The sequence below is a fragment of the Erpetoichthys calabaricus genome, chromosome 8 (assembly GCF_900747795.2).
Source record: "Erpetoichthys calabaricus chromosome 8, fErpCal1.3, whole genome shotgun sequence".
Classification (NCBI taxonomy): Eukaryota; Metazoa; Chordata; class Cladistia; order Polypteriformes; family Polypteridae; genus Erpetoichthys; species Erpetoichthys calabaricus.
This window is the reverse complement of record NC_041401.2, coordinates 152,930,222-152,954,434: the sequence shown is the minus strand read 5'-3', so window position 1 is coordinate 152,954,434 and position 24,213 is coordinate 152,930,222.

Below are 24,213 nucleotides of genomic sequence, written 5' to 3'. Positions count from 1 at the left end.
AACAAGCTTGCTCACATTGAGTTTATTTCTCATGTGCAGACTGTTAATCAGTAACATTACACTGTACTGCTGAGGTGTTTGCAGAGAAATGACCGGGAAGACATGCCTGGAAAAGTGACACAACCAGAACTGGATGTAGCACAATGACAAGGCGCCTGCATGCCTCGTTACCAGTCAAAGTGTTTTTGACCAAAGACAATTTGGTTGTTGCTTTGCAACCCCTGTATTCACCAGATTATGCTCCGTGTGACTTTTTTTGTTACTAAAATTAAAATTAAAACTATAAGTAGAACTATTTGCTACCATGGAAAAATCCAGGGAAAAACACAGGAGATATGGTAACAAAAGATGAGTACAGGAAATGCTTCCAGGAATAGGACAAGTGTTTTGCATCTCAAAAAAGAATATTTTGAAGGTGACTAAAAGGGAATTGCTGCATGTTTTATAATAGAGATGTTTTTTTCTCAGATTCTGGAATCTTTGAGTGCCACCAAGTTGATCCAATGCTAAGATGTTGATTATTGTGTCCTGCCATTGCGTGATGATGTCACTCATCACAACAGACAACAGACATCATTGCCACAAAAACATGGCATGACCATTAAAAACGGCAGAACTGTCATGTCTGAAGTCATTACTCATAAGGTAAAGATTATTAATAATTAGAGAAAATAGTCTGGGAGATCAAAAAATGAAAAAATAGATCCTAAAATGGCCAGAACACAGGGTAAGTATAACTGAAATATGAACACATTTACCACTATGCTACCCAGTTCTCTAACAAAACTGCTGGGGAACATTTTAGTAAATTTCTAAATGGAGACTAAGCGGAGAAATTATGCATCAGATATTTGAAGGTACTTACTCAAAGATATCAAGAGCAATCCACAAACACCAGATGATCACTAAGATATAGCTGCAAACACTGAACAGTGAATAACCATTTATAACTTGGAGTGATAATTTCAAAAGAAACCAAACAGCCGGAAAACCACAAGGATTAGTCACAAATAAGCATGAGTTTCAAAGGAGTAACTGTAAGTGGTAGTCAAAGAACAATAAGGGATGTTAGTAATACAGGAAATTACAACAGAAAGCAACTGGAATTTTTAAAAAATTTGTGGTTGTTTTACCTAAACAGAGCAGTGCAAGCTTCTTACATAACGTAGCCTTACATAAGACAGAAGAAGCTGCAAGCTGCTTGAAGCAGCTCAATGGAAAAGGCAGCAGTGAGACCCTCAGAACCATCAGAAATAAGCTTCTTGCTATCATGTAAGAGTTAAAACCTTAAAATGTAGCAAATCAGAATAATCCTCTGTTGTTGCTACTGCTGTTATGGCAGTGAAGAGGATTTCTCTCCATGAATCTCATTTTCTCTTTTCTTCATCATGTAACAGTGAGGTGAGCCAGGAGATGGTGAAGATACAAGTGACTTCTATTGAGCATTTTCCTAGCTGGAGTGAACAGGGCAGTGGAATGAATTGACTAGTCTGATTCTTCCGCTGTGGTTACATTGTACTTGCTAAGCTGATTATTCAAGCTGCTAAAGAAGATGATTTTTAAAATTTTCCCTAAGTCTCTTTTGATGATGAAATGCATAATGAGAGACTAACAGATTAATGAAGATCCGTCTGAAGTGTTTGAAGCACCACATAGCTCACACACTATCACAACATCTTTTTGAAAAAAGTTGCATGAGATATATGTTAAATATTAATATGGGCACACTCACTCTCAATTAAATAAAAAAGGATAAAAACAGACATATATTAGTAACATGAAATTAATTTTTTAGAGGTGACCATGGCCTTTAACATAGCAAGAAGTTAAGGTAATTGTGATTTGTTAATCTACTCACCCCAAAATAGGGAGATTAGAAGCTGGCGTGTGTTCCAGTGGCATCAGGCTTAAGACAAGCACCAGACCTGGATTGGCTGCCAGCCCTTGCACTGACATTGTTACAAGTCAGAGTTGCTAATTAATTTAACATTAACTTTCTGCAAGTACTGGAGGACACCAGCCTGGCCAGCAAAACCTGTGCAATACAGAGATAAAGCGGAACAGCCAAACATAATTACCTAGTTTGTTATTACAGTTTTTCCTAGTTGTGTTTAGAATTACAGATTCTGTACACAAGCAGCAAGGTGTAGCTTCAGCAACCAGTCTTTCAATGATTTTTTTTTAATGTCACATAATAGTAAGTTTCTGCATGCACTATAAAAATTAGAGTGTCAGTTGGAATCCACCATTGACTGATCATGTAATTGTATATCAGTTAAATGATTTAACTGCTATACTGTGATCCTTTTTGTCATTGTATGGTGTGTAAAGTGTCAGGTGAATATGGTAACTTTTCCATATTTAGTCCAAAGTGGAATTCTAAACTATTAGTGAAGGTGAGGACCAGTGACTAATGTCCTGTTTGAAAATGAGTCTACAAGCCTTTGCAGAGAGAAGAAAATGTGAGACCATCAGATACTCATTGCCACTCTCTTTGACCCTGGCATCACTGGTAATGCCCTCAGGTGATTTGGCTCCTACCACTTAGGCACATCCTACCATGTATCCTGACCAGGACATCTGTCAGGGATATACCATACAAATATTGGGGTGCCACAAGGATTGGTGCTGGGCCCTCTTTTCTTCTGTCTATGCACCTCTTTACTAAGCCCTATTATACTGTCCTATGGCTACTCTCATTAGTGCTATGTTGATGATACAATGAAATACCTGTCATTCTAGCCGAAGTATCACATGGTACAGGGTAGGATCAATGAAAGTCTCATTGATATTGCAAACTGGATGAACAAGCACCATCTGTAGCTCAAAATGACAAAGATGGACCTTCTTGTTATCCCAGTTCATCTGTCTATTCAGCTCGGCTCATTATCGGTAACACCCACCAAGTCTATATGCAACCTTGGGGTGCTGAATGACAACCAGCTGTCCTTCGGTGACAATGTTATAACAGTCTCTCAATCTTGGAGTTTAACTCCATACAACATCTTCAAGGTAAGACCATATCTGACACAGTATGCAGCACAACTTCTGGTCCATTCTTTGGTCTTGTCATGTCTGGACTAGTGCAACTTTCTACTAACTAGACTACTGGCATGTGTCACCAAGATGCTGCAGATGATTCAAAATGCAGTGACATATCTGGTGTTCAACCAGCCTACAAGTAGGCACATGTCACTCCTCTTTTCCGATCATTACACTGGCTCCCTGTAACAACATGTATGAAGTTCAAATCTTTGATGCTTGCCTAGAGAGTAGTCGAAAGGTCAGCACCTATATGTATATGGAGACACTCATGAGGTCCAATGCTCCTTCTCACCCATTCGGGTCTACTGCTGAAGAGTGTCTGGTGATGCCACCTCAGTGTGGCATCAAATCTCAATTCAGACTCTTTTCATGTGTATGTCCTAGCTGGTGGTGCAAGCTTCCCACCTCCTTTCGAAATTCTGACTTCTTCAAAATGTTAAAGAAGCATTTGTTGACCCAGCTGTTTGGTGAATTTCTGTCTCAGAGATATTAGCTGTTGGATTTTTGTAACCTGGGAACTGTAACTATCTTGGATTTTGCTCTTTACTTGTGATGATGCATTTTGTATTCTTGTCCTGTAAAACTTGCTCAAACAGAGTTCGTCAGACTGATGTTTATTCATTTATGTTAACCTCTTTTGTATATCTCTTTGGATAATTGTGTCAGCTAAACAAATAAATGTAAATGTAAATGGTATATAAGGTGCCTTATACTTTACACTGTTTGATTGTATTCCCTATCAGCTGTATTCATTACCTCATTTTTTCCCCTTTTTTGTCAGCCTTGTATCTTTCAGTCATTGACTTGAGTAGATCATAAGCAAAACACTAAGAGAAAAATTAACAAAAGTCTGTACAAAAACAATACAGTTTCTGAATGGTTCCTTTCCTTATCTGATGCTACCTTGGTGCAACTGCTGCTCCTGGCTCTGCCTATCCAACTGGGAAGTCCGCTCTATGTGTTAGCAAAAGGATGCACCAGTATACAAAAGGAAAATTATGTATGAGATGGCAGCTGTTAGCTGAAACATTGTTTCTTTAATTTTGTTTCACTTTTTCAGCATGGAAATAACCTTTCGCTCTTTTACAGTATTCCGTGTATCCATCCATGTCATATGGTAAACTTCAGAAGCAGTTTAATCGATGACGGTGGAATCTTTTGAAGCTTTGCCAGCTTGTAAATAGACTGGGTTTGCCATTTTATTATCTGTTCGCCCACTTTGCAAAATCTGTTGTGTCCCTGACTATCACCAATCCATTTTAAATGATGATGTAAATCTGCTAAATCAAAATTTACAATGTTGGGAAGCTAGATCCAGTCCTGCAAGCACTGGACACAAGGACCCACTGCCTATGTCAGTTTTCATTGCTAATTCTTTTGGAATACTCTATGCAAAATATTGTCATTGATTTCATTTGTAACATCATGCCGATGATTGTCTTAAGAGCAGAGCTTGCTGCTACTGCTAATTTTTCTGTGTGTAAGGCAACGGGAGGTTGATATGTATGATATAAATTCCTTATCTTTGTTTTTTTTAATGACAAATATGTTCTGAGATTTTTCAGGTAAGGAAGACCGAGGATTCAAGGTAAGGTAGTTCAGTTCACTAATCATGGTGATGAAGAGTGGCAGCGTGCCACGTGTTGATTAGCACACACAAGTGTGAATTTCACTAAACTCTGCACACGTGACAGTTATGACCCTATTGACCAGTAAATGCTGGATTAATATTAATTTTCCATTAGAAATATTATTCAGAAAACTAGTGCTGTTCTGTTTTATGTAACCAGAAAGTCAATCTATTCATTTGATAAAGGCTTTTTCATTTATGAAAAGAGTAAAGCAAACATGTTTAAGATTTCTATTTCAGGTTTCTCTTTGATTTGGCTTTATAGCCAAAACATAAATGAATGTGTTCTCATTCAAATTAATTTAATTAGTAATTATTTTATTTTTATGAAAAGTGAACTGAACTGAACAATGATTCAAAGACATAGGCATGAACGGAAGTGGAGAATTTATAAACAACTACACTCCCAAATCTTATCAATATTTATTTCATATAAATTCACAACACGGATTAGATCTTCTAACTTATCCAGGCAGCGGACACACATCTTAAATACTTCCTTCTATTTAACCATTTGTAATCTGAATTGAGTATATTATTTGTTCAAAAGCAGCAGAGCCTACCCCACAAAGAGCGAACTCTGCATGAGAAAGCAGTCGATTGACTGTTACAAGGAATGCCAGTCCATTGTTTTATGTTACAACTGTGAAGTTCAAATAGGCCTTACAGTCATGTAAATGTACATGGTAGAAAAGTAGTATGTTCAGTTTGTGCAAGATGTTGCCATCAGATTAAGACTGAGTAAAACTAATGCTTAATTCTAAATTTTAAAAGAATTTAATGAACAGCAAATTGTCACATTCGTGTGTTCATTTGAAACAATAATGGCACCTAAAATGTAGTGAATAAAAATGCTATTATAGAGAGAAATGTTTTTAATAAAATGTATTTACATGCAAAGTAATACGACTGTTCATCTGTTTCTAGTCTATAAATGCCACAGTGAATTAGCAGTAACACAGTTCATACGACATTTCAGCTCTTTGCATCTCCAGCTTGTTCATTAGTCATAGCAATCCTGTATGTCTGCCTCCTTAGTCTGTCCAAGCTGTTCAAAAGCCATAATAAAGATGACCGCCTGTTCTTTCTGTCAGATATACTGCCTGCTCTGTTAACCCTGATTACATTCACAATTAGAGAGCATTCATCTCCATGATGAATTTGTTTTAAATATGCAGGCTTCATATCCACTGAGAAAAATCACAAGAATGAAGCTTCATATTCTGAGCTTCAGCTCACTCATGCGATACGGCTGATTCCCATTTTCATTTTGCTGATAAAATGCCTCCTTGAAGAGAGCAATTTCAGTAATCAAAACATATCCAGTAAAAATAACTTCATTTTTGGAATATTTTCTCTTTTTCTATTATTATTTTTAATTAAACTTTTTTCATTTTTATGTAGCATTGTCTACATAAGGAAGTACAAAGGAAGATTACATACAGAACCTTAAACAGCTTACATTTGGAGGAATATAAAAATACTAGATTATCACTTTGGTAATAACAAAATAACAGAGATTGGCACAGCTTTAAACATTTTAGTAATATGCTGTGATGGTGAAGCTAGACGGTTTTGTTGTTTGGAGGAACTAATTCAAAAGAGAAAAAAATGTTATCTTTTACCCTTCAGTCCATAGAAAAGTAAAGCAAGTGGATATCTGACGAATTATAAGAGGATGAGAGAAGGCACTTTATTTATAAATACATTGAAAACCAGCCTTCTGGCTTTCAACAAGCCAAGTGCTTTCCTGTGTCCATAATTTGTACTGAAATGGACACTCACTCTCTTTTCCAGACTTCCTTCTCTTCTAAGTATGGGTGAAAGCTATTTTAAATAAATTAATGTTCATAATAGATAGACACAGGTAGTACTTTATTTGTTCCCAAAGAAAAATTAAGACTTTACAGAAGTTCAAGAATGTCTGGCTTCACTAATAATAACAGATCTGCTGCCATCTAGTAACAGACTTGTTGAGCGTAGTATGATGGATCATATACAGTTAGGTCCATAAATATTTGGACAGAGACAACTTTTTTCTAATTTTGGTTCTGTACATTACCACAATGAATTTTATATGAAACAACTCAGATGCAGTTGAAGTGCAGACTTTCAGCTTTAATTCAGTGGGGTGAACAAAACGATTGCATAAAAATGTGAGGCAACTAAAGCATTTTTTTTAACACAATCCCTTCATTTCAGGGGCTCAAAAGTAATTGGACAATTGACTCAAAGGCTATTTCATGGGCAGGTGTGAGTAAGTCTGTCATTATGTCATTATCAATTAAGCAGATAAAAGGCCTGGAGTTGATTTGAGGTGTGGTGCTTGCATGTGGAAGATTCTGCTGTGAACAGACAACATGCGGTCAAAGGAGCTCTCCACGCAGGTGAAAGAAGCCATCCTTAAGCTGTGAAAACAGAAAAAACCCATCCGAGAAATTGCTACAATATTATGAGTGGCAAAATCTACAGTTTGGTACATCCTGAGAAAGAAAGCAAGCACTGGTGAACTCAGCAATGCAAAAAGACCTGGACGTCCATGGAAGACAACAGTGGTGGATGATCGCAGAATCATTTTCATGGTGAAGAGAAACCCCTTCACAACAGCCAACCAAGTGAACAACACTCTCCAGGAGGTAGGCGTATCGATATCCAAGTCTACCATAAAGAGAAGACTGCATGAAAGTAAATACAGAGGGCGCACTGCAAGGTGCAAGCCACTCATAAGCCTCAAGAATAGAAAGGCCTGATTGGACTTTGCTAAAGAACATCTAAAAAAGCCAGCACAGTTCTGGAAAAACATTCTTTGGACAGATGAAACCAAGATCAACCTCCACCAGAATGATGGCAAGAAAAAAGTATGGAGAAGGCGTGGAACAGCTCATTATCCAAAGCATACCACATCATCTGTAAAACACGGTGGAGGCAGTGTGATGGCTTGGGCGTGCATGGCTACCAGTGGCACTGGGACACTAGTGTTTATTGATGATGTGACACAGGACAGAAGCAGCCGAATTAATTCTGAGGTGTTCAGAGACATACTGTCTGCTCAAATCCAGCTAAATGCAGTCAAATTGATTGGGCAGCATTTCATGATACAGATGGACAATGACGCAAAACATACAGCCAAAGCAACCCAGGAGTTTATTAAAGCAAAGAAGTGGAAAATTCTTGAATGGCCAAGTCAGTCACCTGATCTTAACCCAATTGAGCATGCATTTCACTTGTTGAAGACTAAACTTCGCACAGAAAGGCCCACAAACAAACAGCAACTGAAAGCTGCTGCAGTAAAGGCCTGGCAGAGCATTAAAAAGGAGGAAACCCAGCATCTGGTGATGTCCATGAGTTCAAGACTTCAGGCTGTCATTGCCAACAAAGGGTTTTCAACCAAGTATTAGAAATGAACATTTTATTTCCGGTTATTTAATTTGTCCAATTACTTTTGAGCCCCTGAAATGAAGGGATTGTGTTAAAAAAAATGCTTTAGTTGCCTCACATTTTTATGCAATCGTTTTGTTCACCCCACTGAATTAAAGCTGAAAGTCTGCACTTCAACTGCATCTGAGTTGTTTTATATAAAATTCATTGTGGTAATGTACAGAACCAAAATTAGAAAAAAGTTGTCTCTGTCCAAATATTTATGGACCTAACTGTACTAGTGTGGAAAGATCAGCCCAGCTACAGACAGAAACGCAGACCCACAATGTCCAGGACACACACTATTTATTTTTCCTTTTGCAAAAAACACAGCACAGTGCACAAATTACCCCAATTAGGTTCAGTCCCTAGACAGTAGTGAACACAGTGCTACCAGCTGACTAAAGGAACATTTCATATATTCCACTTTATGTTCCTCAGTGTCTCTTACATGTTCAGCTTACCCTGTGGTTTCTCGCAAGTTTACAGTTTCTCTGAAAGGCAGTTGAGTTAGTGCGTGAGTTTGTGATGACATCAGCATATCATCAATTTAGAATACATTTATAATTCTGTAGTGACAAGCCAGATGCTAGATCACATCTAATCTTAAAATTTATGAACTTTAAAAATGATTAAAAACTGGTAACTACAGAGAAAAAAACAGAGAAACAGAGAGAGAACATGGAGCTTCTTTTAAAGGCTGCCAGCAGCATGGCTCCTGGAAGCTATATAAACATAAGTATATGCTTATTTCTGATAGAAAAATAAACTTTACTATATATAGTTAAATAGATATTATTGATAGAGCACTTTATCTCACCGCTAAACAGCAAGGAAACATTCTAGCCTAGTGGATACTAAGTTCAGTCCTGGAGGACCATTACAGCTGTGGAGTTTTATTCCAACTAATTTCACAATCAGTGAATCATTCTTACTTTTAATTGATCTCATTATTTACTGAGTTGTCCTTATCTATTTTCTTATTCCAAGAAATTCTAAAAATAAAATATCAGTATTTTTTTCTAAAACTTTAAATTCTTAAGTTTTATTTGCTATTTTCTTTAGAATGTACTCCCTTACTTTTATCCAAATGAAAACAGCAATGAATGCTAAAGAGGAATGATGTCATCAGTGACATATTCACTTATCGGCCCATTGGTAAGAAATGTTTCTTAATGAGTAGAAATTTGAAAATAGCAGTGAAGTCAATTTTCACCTTTAGCATTCAATTTTGCTAGTACCCGTGTCTACACTACTAATTGCTAATCATCAGCATTTGGATACAACTATGGGAGTAAGCTCTACTGCTGGGGTGTCAAACTCAGATCCTTATAGCCATAAGGGCTGCAGAGTTTTGTTTCAGCAACTTTTCTGATTAGTCTACAATTGCTGCAGCTAAGAACATAAGAAATTTGACAAACGAGAGGAGAAAATTCAGTCCATCAATCCGTTTGTTTAGCCAATAACTGAGCTGTCTGATTATCTCATCCATCTACTTATTAAAGGTTGTCATGGTTTCTGCTACATGAACATGGATCTGTAGTTTGTTCCAGATTCCTACAACTCTCTGTGTAAAGAAGTACTTTCTGACTTCAGTCCTAAATGCCCTTCATCTTAATTTCCACTGGTGTCCTCAAGTAAATGTTTCACTGTTAATTTGAAAGAGTGCTGCAGGATCTATTTTATCAATATCGTTGCATATTTGAAAGACCTGGATTAGATCCCCATGCAGACTCATCTGTTTTCATTTACATTCAGTAGTCTTATAATATACAGTACCAGTGTATTTGCCTTTTTAATTGCTTCTGCACATTGCTTAGATAATGAAAATGCTATGTCAACATAAATCCATACATCGTTTTCACAGACTGCTTCCTGTATGACAGCGTCTCCTGTCTTATATTTATAATTGACGTTCCTTTTGTTCATGTGTAGTGCTTTACAATTTTCTACATTAAACTCCATCCATCCATCCATTTTCCAACCCGCTGAATCCGAACACAGGGTCACGGGGGTCTGCTGGAGCCAATCCCAGCCAACACAGGGCACAAGGCAGGGAACCAATCCTGGGCAGGGTGCCAACCCACCGCAGGACACACACAAACACACCCACACACCAAGCACACACATTAAACTCCATTTTCCTTTATCAGCAGAACAATAATAAGATGCAAAGTGAGCCAACAGATGACAGGCTACCTGTTATGAACTTGGAGTTCAAAGCACTAAAGAGTTCCAGAAACACTTCCAAAAATGCCCACTGGGGGGGTTTACCATCAAACTACAGCTAGATATAAGAGCAAACACAGGATCTTTGTAAAATAAAAGACGTATTTCACAAAAAAAGCTCTGTTAAACTGTGAAGCTCAGAACAGCACAAAAGGCATACAGTGCCAGCAAAAGGCAATCCCAAAAGCAACCGAGTCCTAATACAGAAATCCAATAGCAAAGTCAAAAAACATATCAAAATAGTCACATATCCAGAAAACACAATAACCACAAGGCACAGCAAAATCTCAATAAACACTCACCACTCCTTAGCGCATTCAGGATGAGCCGCAAGGAATTGTAGGTTGCCCCTGCCTTTATGGGTCTGAGTCCAGTCCTTTGCGATGATGAACAGGTGGCCCTGCCTCCTGGGGACCACCTATAAAATACATGAAACCTAACAATGATATACAGAACAAAGCAGATAATTAACTAAAGTAACAATAACACAAATAAATAAATGACAACAAAATGAACCAATTGGACGTAAAACAAGAAACTGATCCCCAGCCAGCAGAAGAATCCAGGCTGAAATATAACACTAACTCCGGAGTCTCAAGCTAGAAGCCAATTCTTGCTGTTAATGAAACCTGTTATTTAATTCTATTCCTTATTAGTATGTTCATTCTGCCAAATCAGACATTTCAAAAAAGTATAATTTGGCTGATCATTTGTTGGTTTGCTTTGTGTCTCATTATTGTTTGGCTGCTGGTTAAGAAAAAAAAAAATCAAGGGGCCTTACTCTTAAAAAATCAATTGAAATTACGCCAGAAAAGTATGTTCCAATAGTAGTAGGATTTGGTTATTAATTAAGAAAGTGGAAAGAACAAAAACCTGCAGCACTTGCTGCCATCCAGTATCTGAGTCTGACACACCTTCTCTACTGAAAAGGGTTAATTAAAAAGCAAATTGTAAAAGAAATGTAAGTATTTAAAGCAATGGCAAAGAATTAAAGTATCTATGAATTTCTTATGAGTATTTGTAGGCCAAATAACTGTACGATAAGATAAAAAAAGAAGAATAACACACTGATATTTTATAAAAATAAAAAGCTTAAAGACAAGGTATAAGAGTAGGTAATTTTCTGACCATAACAAACATATAGAATGTAATTGTAATCTACTCTCTATATATAAAATCCTAATCCTAAAAGTGCAACGGTGATGTTTTTATGTCACATTTTTTGTCACGCTTTATATCGGGCTTATTTTAAAACCTACATATATATGTTTGTTATCATTCTTTTTAGAATTTATTGAACTTTAATATGATGTTGTTAGATTTTCAGATTTGTATTCCGTTTTTAAATTATAAACTACAAAATATCAAGAACTCACGTCCCGTGAGACGAGACTTTGTGCCAAGAGATTTAACCACGCCCAGGGCTGGAAATAAAACATAGGACAACTGCTGTACAGATGCAGATCATGCGGCATAGCAGGAGCAGCAAGTCAGCAGCTGATTGAGCAAAGAGGAGGTAAAAAAAAATATTTGAATCACCATTTAAGAGGGGGTTTCGGAGGAGCGACTGCGTCTTTTGGGGTGTGTTCAGCCCCCCTCTTCACAACGCGAGCAGCAGAGACGCGAAGTGGCTGGCGAGCAAAGTGAGCAGGAGGGAACCCCCTAGAGCAATTATAAACGTAATGTAAATAATGTAATGAAAAGTAACAAAAATACAGAAGTCTGGAATTGAAACACTATAGAGAATAAGCCTTTATTGTGTTATAAACATTTCTTTCCCTTATCTGTGTAAACTGCTTTTACTTTGAAGTCCTTCTAAAAATTTGAAAACAGATGTATTTGGACTGTCGATTTTTTCTTGTTTTATATGTCATACTCAGTGTCCTGCCTTGGTGGGGGTCAGAAAAAAGTTTGGGTTTGATTTGGGAACAGAATATTTGGGAACGGAAGAATAGAAAAAACAAGCCAAATATAAAACCAATATTAAATCAAACCAAATAATCAGTCCAAAATGTTAGGCGTGGCACATAGTAGACAAAACAAAGTAAAAGGATCTAAAACGTGAATTCTTATCCAAGAAAACCCCCACAAAAAAGTCTTTAGTGAAATCTGCAGTCTCGGATAAAGAGAAAATGCATGGTGATGACCTTTACTGGTGATAACCTTTACTGAGCTACTGGATTTTTGTCAGTTAAATATTCCCTTAAAAAAATTGTTACAATATATAGCAGTCATCATGTAATAGACTAAATGTTAGCCCCAGCTACCACTGTCATTCTAAAATTTGAATATTTTTAAAGACCTCAGTATATTCCTCTTGGACATCCCTTCTGTCCCCAGGAGATAGATTATGAATGACTCTAGTCCCATGCCTCAAGACTTCATTTTTCATACCCTGCCACAGTCTCACTTTGGAGGCTACTGCTACATATAATGGAGCCGATTTTAAAGAAGTTTTCCTTTTACCCATGTGGTGTCTGCCTTTCTTTTTGCTTTGGGCATTTATTGAGCAGCCCAATATTGTGTTTCAGATAGACTAATCATTCACCATATATAGGTGTGTGATTGTCAGCTTACAGTAATAGCATGTGCTTTTGGTTCAGCCTCCAGGACAAAATTTATCACTAGATGGTTAGTTGGAAACGCTGCTAAATATCAGTTTTCTGTAATGTGTTCTCCAGATTCCATAATGGTTAATATCTTTATCATTTCATTCACAACATTACCAGCCTCCCATCTATCCAGCCCAATCAAATTCAGCATGTGGAGCCAGTCCTGTCAGCATTAGGTACACCAGTCAGTTGGGGCCAAGATGTCAATGGCCCAAAGTAGGAACTTATTCACATGATGACAGTTTAATGTCACCAGTAAAACAAACCTGCATATTACTGACACGTGAGAGAAAAAGCAGAAAAAAACCTGCAGAGACTGTGAAAAAGGTACATACTCCACATATACAATAAATGTGCACCCATGCCATTGAACTCTTGAGGCAGAAGTCCTGAGCACTTCACCAATGTGCAATTCATATACTATATTTTCACTTTTCTCTTTCCTACATTTTGCTAATTGTCACATGAATTTAATTTTTTTACATCGTATTTTTTAAATTTTGCATGTCTGTGGCTTCACCAGCTGATGCAGAGCACGTGCGTGTCATTGCTAGATATGAGTGCACACACATCACATTATAATCTTATAAGATCATAGCGGCCAGGCTATTTAGCAGCAATTGAGAGCTTATTTGAACTTCATTTAATGGGAAGGTGAAATTTCTGAAAAGAATCTCTTCAAGCTGTATCAAGTGTTTGCTATACAGTGAATTATATAATAATATTTGAAGGTCTTGAATTAGAATGAATCTTGAGTGATTTTCCTGGCACCTTTTAAAGAGAAATAAAGACGTCAAGATGATGTCCTGTCATGTGATCAGGAATAGCCATGAACACCATAAACAAGACCCATTAAACTAAAAGACAAAATGGTAGTAATTGTGAATTACAAAATGGCTGTGGAATAATGGCACCACAATATATCACTATAACACAATTAAAGAATTTAAAAATTGATTTTTTGGGTTAACGAGATAGAGACCCGAGTATCATAAGTATTATAAGGAGTGTAAATATTCAGTTGTTCTAATTTTTTTGTTTTTAGAATTACAAATTTTAGAAAAGGCAGTTTATATCTGTGTGATGATGCTCAGTATACTAATTCATTGGATCTATGAGGTTTCAGCACTTACCTCTGCAACACCATAGATTTTTTCACTTATTATTTTTACATTTTGTTAATCACTTAATATTCACTTTAATATGAAGTATTTTTTAATCACTTTTCATATTTTGTTTATCATCTGAGGACACTGTTGTCATCACTGGGCAAAATGCATGTACAGCAGGGGTGTCAAAGTCCAGGCCTAGAGAGCCGCAGTGGCTGCAGGTTTTCATTCTAACCCTTTTCCTTATCAGTGACCAGTTTTCACTGCTAATTAACTTCTGTTCCCTTCATTTTAATAGCCCTGTTCTTAAGGATTCATTCCTCTGAATTGTTTCCTTTCTTCATTAAAGGGCAGCCAAACAGAAATGAGGCATGAAACAAGATGACCAGCTAAATCGGGACTTCAGACTCCAACCTGTTTCACAATGAGAAGCAGATTCTTGCTGTTAATTAAACTCATTACTTAATTCCATGGCTTGTTGGTGCTCTCATTCTGCCACAGCAGACATTTCCAGAACTGTTGATTTTTCTGTTTTTTCTAAGACCACCCTAACAATGTTTTGGTGAGCTGAGAGATCAGCCTTACTGAGACCTCCACCTTTCTTTATTTTCACATATTTTGTGATGGGTACAGGTGAGCTGGTCATATGGATTCTTGTTTTGTATCTCATTATTGTTTGGCTGCTAATTAAGAAAAAGGAAACAACTAAGGGGCCTGAGTCAAGGTAATTAAAATTAAGGCAAAAGAAGATAATTAGCAGCAAAAACTGCTCACAAATTAAGAAGATGGTTAGAATGAAAACCTGCAGCCACTGCGGCCCTCCAGGACCAGAGTTTGACGCCTGTGATGTACAGTAAATCATCTCTTATCATTATGGTGGCCATGTTATCTGTCTATATAAAAAAGAAAAAATCATATGTCAGAGGGGGACACTTTTACATTTTTTTGTGCACTGGGTGGTTCCATTAGGCACCCACTGTTGGGACTGGGGGTGAGAAGTTAAAAGGCTGTCTGTACTTATTAATGGGGTTTGCTGTCTTGCAAGGGAGTCACTGCTTTGAAGGCTGGCCTTGGAGGATGTCTGTATTTACCTGGCTTGGAAATATTGGTTCCTAATCAGCATATCTGTACTTAGTAATGTTTGGTAACCATACATTTTGTTAACTTGTGTTTTTATTAATTGTTAAACCCAGGCAATTTAGATGTGCCATTGATTAAACTGTTTGTCCAGGACTGACAACAGCAGGGACTGAAGTAAATATAAACTCCTGGGCAGCAGAAGGCAAGAGGGACAGTCCACAGAAAACGGTGCCAAGGCACTCGGACAGAGCACAGGGGCTTGCAGGCAGACAAGGGTACCTGGCTGGCACGACGTGAGGCACAAGGACGGCAACACTTCCAGGGAGGAATAGACAGTTCCACAAAGAGACGCCGGATGTGGGTTCAGCGAGAGAGGGAATCCACATGAAAGGACCAAGCGAAGCTGACAGACGAGAAATGAGGCGTGCCTAGGTCCCAGCCACACATGGAGCCCAGAGTGGAAGAAAAAGGAACAACGAAGAGACGCTGACAGGGATTTAACAATTTGACACAACTTCTGTAGGGGAACGAGTGTCCGGGGAACAGAGTGCATCCATGGACAGTTGAACAATTAAGTGTTGGGGTAACACAGTGCACAAACTGGACTCTGCACCACTAAAGGTTGTATCCTCCAATTCTTGTTTTTAATGGACTTTTAGAGGGTGGACTGCGTATTTTCCTTTTTAAAAAAAGGGAAATTGATTCCTGATATGTTTAGTTTTTGTTATGTTCGTTTATCTTTTTAATGTACCTTATATTGTCTCGTGTAATAGAACTTACTGTTGCTTTTTTCTAAAATTACTGTTGTGTCTTTCATTGTGTGTTTACTCACCGCCCAATTTAAAGAAACCTGTGTGCTATTATTGGTAAATTTCAGGAGTTCCCAGTCTCTTAATAAAACTGGGTGGCGTAGTCGGATATTTTAATGGTGTCTAAGTTAGATTACCTATAAGTGTGACCAGACACCTGTGACACATATGCTGTTTGACTATTGACTTCATTTGCCAAACCCCTTAAAAATGGCTGATTTTCATGAAATTTTGTGTGAGTGTTGTTGGTTCAACTAAATATATACACAGTATGGTGTATGGGGCAACCCAAAACGAGGAATGATACAAGGAATATGATTCAGATCATTGAGTCTGGTGGTTTCAGAGCTCACAAAATTTTGTAGTGGCCTAAGCATGATCTCATCAAAGGCCCCAGATATGTATATTGATCTCTTCTCAAATAATTTGGATAACACTTCCATTGTCTTGCTGTATTACAGCTTTTGTCTAAAAATATGACTTTTTGCCTTGTCATGGATTGTGTTTAGCCATGTTGAATTTTCAATAGTCAGTTACAATTTGGTTTCAGTTTACAATTTTTATGTGTTTTTGTCAGTTTTTTTGAGGCCACAGATTTCAGTTCTCCTGATTCTTTATCATTATATTGGTTCCCTTATGAGTTGTACAATTTTTTGTGCGCTTTGGCTGCTATCTTTTTTGGACTACATGTTGAGTTTCCACTTGGTTGTAACCTGCGGGTAATCAATGTGATGGGTTACATCATTGTAAGCTGCAGATTCAAAACCCTTTTCAAAGTACTTTGCTTTAAACTTTTCTTATTTGATGTTTGTGGTATTAACCTTTTCGCTTTGTTTCTTGACTACGTTTTTTGCCTCAAGTCTTGGCTTGATGAGCATGTCTTTTGATCACCCGGTTTTGCCCTTTTTCCTGTGTAACAACAATATCCTGGTGCTCACTAAACTTATTTGTAAGCTTGCTGACATAACACTTGGGTAGTTTGCCTAGTTTAGGAGGAAGATCAAAATGAGGAACTCATCTACATGAATATAGAGGAAAGACAAAATTTCTAAACAAAGAAAACTCATGGATGGAAACTCCTTATAGATGACAGACAAGTCAAGCCATCAGACAACATTGCTATTGTTTGCATCACAATGGTATCATATCTTACTGTTCAGTTTCTTAAAACTGATTTAACCATTTTTGAAGTTGTGGTAAGTTGTAGCTTATATAACTGAACTTGAATGGTATAACACTCACCAACCCAAGGCTATATATCATGGATGGAGCCACAATACAATGTGGGGAAAACATGCAAACTCTGCACTAAGTAAACTGTCGCCAGGTACTGAACCAGAGTTCAATATCTGTGACACAACAGTGCTATTTGCTGCACCAGTGTGCCTTTCACTTAAGATGTGAAAACCCCATCTGCTAAAGCTGTAATATGCTATCCAGATATTTTGCATGTTGCCCAACAGTTAAATAATTTAGTTGGTGTATTTATTCATCTAAAGTATTGTCGAGAATGAAGATCAGAATGCCATATTAGCATGTGTTATTGACCAGGATATTGCAGCCCTGCTTTAGCGAAGTTACAGTGGTGGACCAAGATCATTTGTTTTTGCATGGCACCTTGTCTTCTAAATCCAATAATTAGAGAAATACTATAATTTTCCTAATGTTAATAATATTTTATTTATCGATCATGCCTTAAATACAAGAAAATGATTTATTAGAAGTTCTGGACCTTTTTCAGTGAAGCCATAGTGCCCCCTGTTGCTAAGCTTGTGAACAGATGAATGCAGAATAGCCTCTGTCTTCCTTTAAAAAAACCTGCCAATGAAAAAATTGGATATTTTCTTCATAATTTCTAATAATTAATTTATTGAACGTGCCTAAGGTACTTGTGTGGTGAATTTCTGAACTGTGTTACTTCAGCTTTTGGCAATCATGAAGCCTAATATTGTGCTTTTTTCTTTTTTTTTTCCAAAAAATGTGTCCTGGTCTAGTACGCTGCTAATTATTTAAATCTGCCATAAGTGCTAACATATGGTGTTACTTTTAATATTCAGAGCATCAGGTCATTTTATGAAAGAGGATGTTAACCAGAAAATCACTCTGATAAATAGCTTACTGCTGCACTCTCTTGTCTACATTAATGTCATTTAAGTATTTTATCTGTACAGTGATGGATGGGCATTTTGTTAGCCAGCACATCAAATCATTCCAGAGAATTTGAGATTGTATAGAGAAAGATAATATGCAATAAAGCAATTAAGTCTTACTTCTTCTTGAAATATAATAACTCACTGCAAAAATTCTAAGCAGACCACAAACTATAAACATATTCTTTAATTTTTTAATAGGTTGCTGACATACAGATCAAGAAATATCTCCAGGCACTGGCTGTTGGGATATTTATAGTTTTAATATTTTAAGTCATACTGATCCTTATTACCAAGGTTAAAAATAAATGATGGCTTTATATGACAGTTACAGGTTTTGCTTAAAGATAAATAAGTAGGTGGCAGACTGATGTGAAAGCTGGCATTACTGTTTGGCAATGTGAGTCCTATATTTAAATTTGAGAGTTTATTCCTGCTATGTAGAGTTTAAATATTTTCCATGTATTTATTAAGACATGACCTGGAAATTGAAATATTGTTCAGTGCACATGCAAGCAACTGAGTATCTGCACACTCTAAATGCCTGGTACCCCTCTCAGATGAATTCCTTGCTGCTAGGATGACCGACCACAACCCCAAGTGGGACTGGCAGGACTAGGAAGTCCTGCACAAATAAATCAGAATGGCAGCAGCCGTGCCCCTTTGGCACTAATACAGTTCTGTCTGAGTCATATGTCTGAAAAAGGTATTATTATGGAAAATGTATGTATTTATTTAATATAAAAGACTATTATACCTGTATTATGTTGAGAAACCTCATATGTTACAAGGTTCCACAAAAACATTTATATTTAGGTGCTTCTTCTTGTTTATCACGTTCAATTTGATGTTCATAATGCTTTAGAAAATGAGACTTAAATTCAAGTGTCCTTATGTTTTTTTGCTTTATTGCTGCAGTAATATTACCAATAGAAACAAGAAAAAAAAGAAACAAAAAAAACCCCAAAAAAAACAGCATTTGTCTGAGTGAAAAGGCAGAAATCAAAACAGTCACTTCTTGTAAAGTCTGTTCCTCACTGGTGACTTTTCTTTTAATGTGTCCTTAAACCCTGTTGTGGGTTTATTTTAGATATGCATGCTCCAGTGACTCAACAAGTACCTTGTGCTCTTTTGAAGTTATCAGAGGATTTCAGCATCTCTGAGATAAATGTTCAGTGTCATCAGTGTCTATTAGAGCTTAAATCTTATTCATGGTTGCTGCAGACCTCGACTTGCGGCGCCCTATCTAAATTGATGGATTGATTCATAAAGCAACTATTAAAGTCACTGTGACACAATATGATGGGAATTAACCCTGATGTTAGATATTGACCTTAGACTTAAAATACTTGCACTTTTTGTCATTCCTGGAGCTATCAGGCTTACTAAATTGTGAAGGTTCCTAATTTTAAAAAAGCAATTGCTTGAATGATTTCCTTCAGTAAAATTTACACTATGAGAACATTCCTAACTCAGTCCTCCATGGGATTAGGGAAAGATTATTGGAACTATGCAGAAATAATGGTATATTTAATATGTAATCAATGAATAATGAAGAGCAAAAAAAAAAACTGAGAAATGAGTAGAAAGGGATTGTTTTTTCTCTGCACAGATAACAAGGGGCGTTTACTTGGTGAAGGATTCATTGAATAAAGGATTCACTTTATTGTCTTTCTAGGTTATGTAAATTCAGTAATTAAAGCTTGCAGAAGCCCCAAAGCAGAAGCGATCTGGATGTCTGAGGGTAACTACAAAAAGGAATTTTTGTTTGAAAGCATACTATTCTTTCCTAAATAAATGGTTCACTATTAAAATGAATAAAAGCTGTTACAAACAAATTATAGCTATAAGCAACAGTGATGAGTAAACAAGTTTCCACAGATAGGCAAAGCTTAAAAATAGACTGATATAATTCAGTGGAATTCCAAAAAACAAAAAGAGAGCTGCTTTTTCCTTGTCATTCACACTACAACCACAATTTATTTCTTGTATATCCCAAAATCACACAAGGAATGCCTCATCTCTCTAAGAAGACAAGAAAAAACTCCCAAAACCCTTGCAGGAAAAAAATGGAAGAAATCTTAGGAAGGATAATTCAGAGAGAATCCCACTTCCAGTAGATTGGGCATGCAATGGGTGTCACAAAATGGGGTAAATACAACACACAAATCAAAGCACAAGTAATCCTCTTTACAGAACTAGATGGCCAGTCTATCATTGCCACTTCAGAAATATAATACAACAGTACAAAATACTTTGTCCCTGCACAGTGCTCCTCACTAAGTGAAGGCAGAGAGCACGGCGACAATTCTCAAGGCAAATGCAACAACAGATTAGACCACATATAGGGATACAGATTTGTTCAGATACATCAAAAACAAAGTAGAATCTAATTAACATAAATTAAAAACCATAATATCTGTACATCAGCTAATTGCAGAACCACTGACAGATTGTAGAAAAGAAATCAGACAAGCCAAACACAGTCAGAGTCCTGGAGACCTCAGGCAACTAGCGTCCTCCTCTTACTGGCCATTCTACAGCTGAATCAGTGCTGGGACAGTCAATCTGATGATAGAACCCTTCTACCTAATGATTCCAGTGCTCCTTTACCTGAGATGACCACCAAGAGGCACATGAGCATACCAAGAAGGGAAACATAACAGTTTATAAATACCATATTACTTATTTTTTACTACTAATGACTACACTACAGGGTGTTTATTAGAAATTGTAAATAAACTTTATTAATTTTGACTTGTTTCACATTGGGATAGGTGTCTCCCATAATAATAATACTAATAACAATAACAACAGCAATAATAATAATAATAATAATAACAAAGATTTTAACTGTCCATTAAAAATATGCACACTGTAGATTAATTTTCTATAAAACACTTCTACATGCTTCAGTCCCCTATAAAGGAGAAGCAAGGAATCTGTGGCAAGGGCATGAGCTGAGTCTAAAAGAATTAACACTAATGTAATAGCCAAGTGCCATTTTAAATCAAAATTGCTTTTTGCACATTAGACCTGAATGAACTCCATAATGAAAAAAATAATGGTGTACAGAATCAATGGTGTTATTTGCATGAAAATCCTCAAAGGAGATAGGCATGTCTTTTGTCTATATTGTGCTCAAGACATTGGCATGAGGGCTAAACATCTGGCTTGCCTTAAATGGGTCATCACCACATGGGTCAGACAAAGGTGACGCTTGTTCTGTTGCTGCAGCACACCAAAACTGGCCTAATAATGTGTTCATCTCTTGTATGTACAATGGAGTCAGATTAATAGGGACTGATTCATTTGGTTTTATGAGGCTATGTGGTCGGCTTCCCTTTCAAGCTGGTGAAGGAGAATTTGAAGTTAATATAGGAACAACACCCTGAGAGGAGCAGATCTTTACAGCCTGTATATGGGGTCATAGGGTTAAAACAGTTCTTTGCTCTACAAATATGTAGCATCTCCTGTGCAATGTTGGGTAATGGACTGTCAACATTTATTATGTACAATGTTCTATTGACTGCCTTCTGTTTAACAATATGTCTGGGCTGGTGCTGAACCTGTGCATCCTAGGCTGTAATAAGCTTGTACATAGTTATCTTCCTGCCCCAAATCCTACTCCTGATGATCTATATATGGTAACAATAAAGGCAATGATGTAATTTGGACAACATTCCCAACAGACAAGTGCAGCAGATGCCATGGTATGGACCTTCAAAGCACCTACAGCAGTTACTTGAATTTGTTTCCTAGGAAGAGGTTATCAGACACACAATGATACATAATAGAAGATCTTGTCATTCTTTCATGACAGGTTTGTATGATGCTCTTCTCCAGTGGCATCATTGGGGGTGGGGGGTATTTTGTGTCCAGCCACTAATCTTTGAGAGCCCTCTGACAGCCCCCCTCTCTGATTTGACATCAATGTACAACTACTGCAAAACCCTAAGTGGGAACTGCTCCCACTCTTCAATCTGACTTCCATGTACACTTAAGCTATAATTTAGTAGGGGGCTAAGCCCATGATAGCTGATAAAACTAAGAATGTGCCTATATCCAACATTATGATCACACACACCAAGCTAGATGAATTGCCAGAAAACCTAGACTCATTACAGAAGGAACTGGACACCATGCAACCTTGGGCAGATTTGTGGTAGATAAAATGGATATAAAATGTCAGATTTGGATACATAATTGGAGGTCTGACACTTGAAAATATTTCTTATGAAAAGTAACTAGCAGTCATAGTGACTTTGTTACTATCTACATCCAGACAATGTAAAGAAGCCATTAAGAATGCTAACAAAATTTTAGGTTTTATAGTCAGATGTGTAATGTCAAAGGAGATTATTCTTAAGCTATATAATGACCTGGGGCCTCATGTATAACAATGTGGGTAGAATTCACACTAAAAAATGGCGTATGGACAAAACAGAATGTGTGTACACACAAAAAAATCCAGAAGCATAAATCTGTGCGTACGCCAACTTCCACGTTCTTTCCCTACACAAATCCCGGTCAGCGTGAAATATAACACACGTGCACATGCCTGCTGCCACACCCTGACTCCTCCCAGAATTACGCCTCTTTGAATATGCAAATCAATATAAATAGACCCTTAACTTTAGTGTTGTGTGAAAAAGACAATAGCAAAAGCACACGGAAAATAGAAGAATTTCAGCGAAAACCAAGTGGAGGCAAGGAAAAACATTCTACTTGTTGGTTTAAATAATTGTATAAGCAATAAAAGGAACTTGATCGAGTGACATAGAGTGATGGAGAAACTTGAAAGTTCAAGTTTAGAAAGTTGCACAGTCATTAAAGTAGAACGTCATAAACGTCACCTTAAAATTGTTTAATTTACTAGTTTCTCAAATCCCATCATAACTAAAGTAGCACGTTAAATGTTTTGTATTCTATGTGTTCTTCTATGTGCTCTATGTGTGTGAATCACTATGTGCTTTTTAAACAGGCATTCTCTTACACAGACTGGACATAGAATACATTACATTCATGATATTTCAGCTCTTTGAACAATTTAAACACTAAGATGTATACTTGATATCATTTTCATGATGATAGGAATGAAAACATGTATTAAACATGGGGCCACGGTGGTGCAGTGGTAGTGATGAGCTGGTGCCCTATCCAGAGATTGTTCTTGCCTCCCGTATAATACTTGCTGTGCCATGCGTGACCTTCGATGAAATAATTTATTGCAGCAGTACTGTCTCTTTCAAACGTAACAACCCCCAATTCCTGTCCTTCCTCTTCTTTCTTCAAGTAACCAATCACAACAAAAGATCTGTAATAAATGTCAAGCCATCTGTGAGTTTAGAATGCCAATTCTTCAAAATGTTTAAGGAACATTGAAATATCTTCATAGTACATATTTAATTATTCCATCCATCTATCCATCCAGGGTTGTGCCAGTCCCAGCAAGCATGTAATGTGTGGCAGGAACAAACCCTGAATGGGGCACTAGCTCATCGCTACCACCGTGCCACCGCACCCTCACGTTTAATTAATAACAGTATACATTAATTAAATGAAGTTAAAAATTAATCTGTATAATGTAATATACATACTTTACTGCATTTCATCTTAAAAGTGATATCAAAAGCTCCAAGACCACAGCACTTGGAAATCTAAATTGACTTAGAAGACAGTCATCATCATATGTAAATACTCGCTTTATAAAGTGGCTCAGGTTGTGCAATATTACAACTGTAGTGCAAGTTTACAGTGAAGTGATTGTACTTATAACTACAAACAGTTCTACCGGGAACACTTGATGGAATGATTGAGTGCGTTTAGAGCACTTGGGACGAAACTGTTTCAGAACTGCGAGTTCCCTACAGGAAAGGCTCTGAAATGTTTGCTGAATAGGGGAGGTTCAAATAGACTGTGCGCATGACTGAGGCAGCATATGCTAAATGTTGTATCCCGATAATTCTCTCTCCGATCAGCTCCTGTAGAGATGTGATTCCACACTCAGATACAGTGGGTTAAAATACTCTGAGTGGTTTACTGAGAGTAACAATGCTAAAGCAGCAATGGTATTTGGAATAGTTTGGCCATTCCGTGCATCATTATATGCTTACATGCTGGTTACAATCA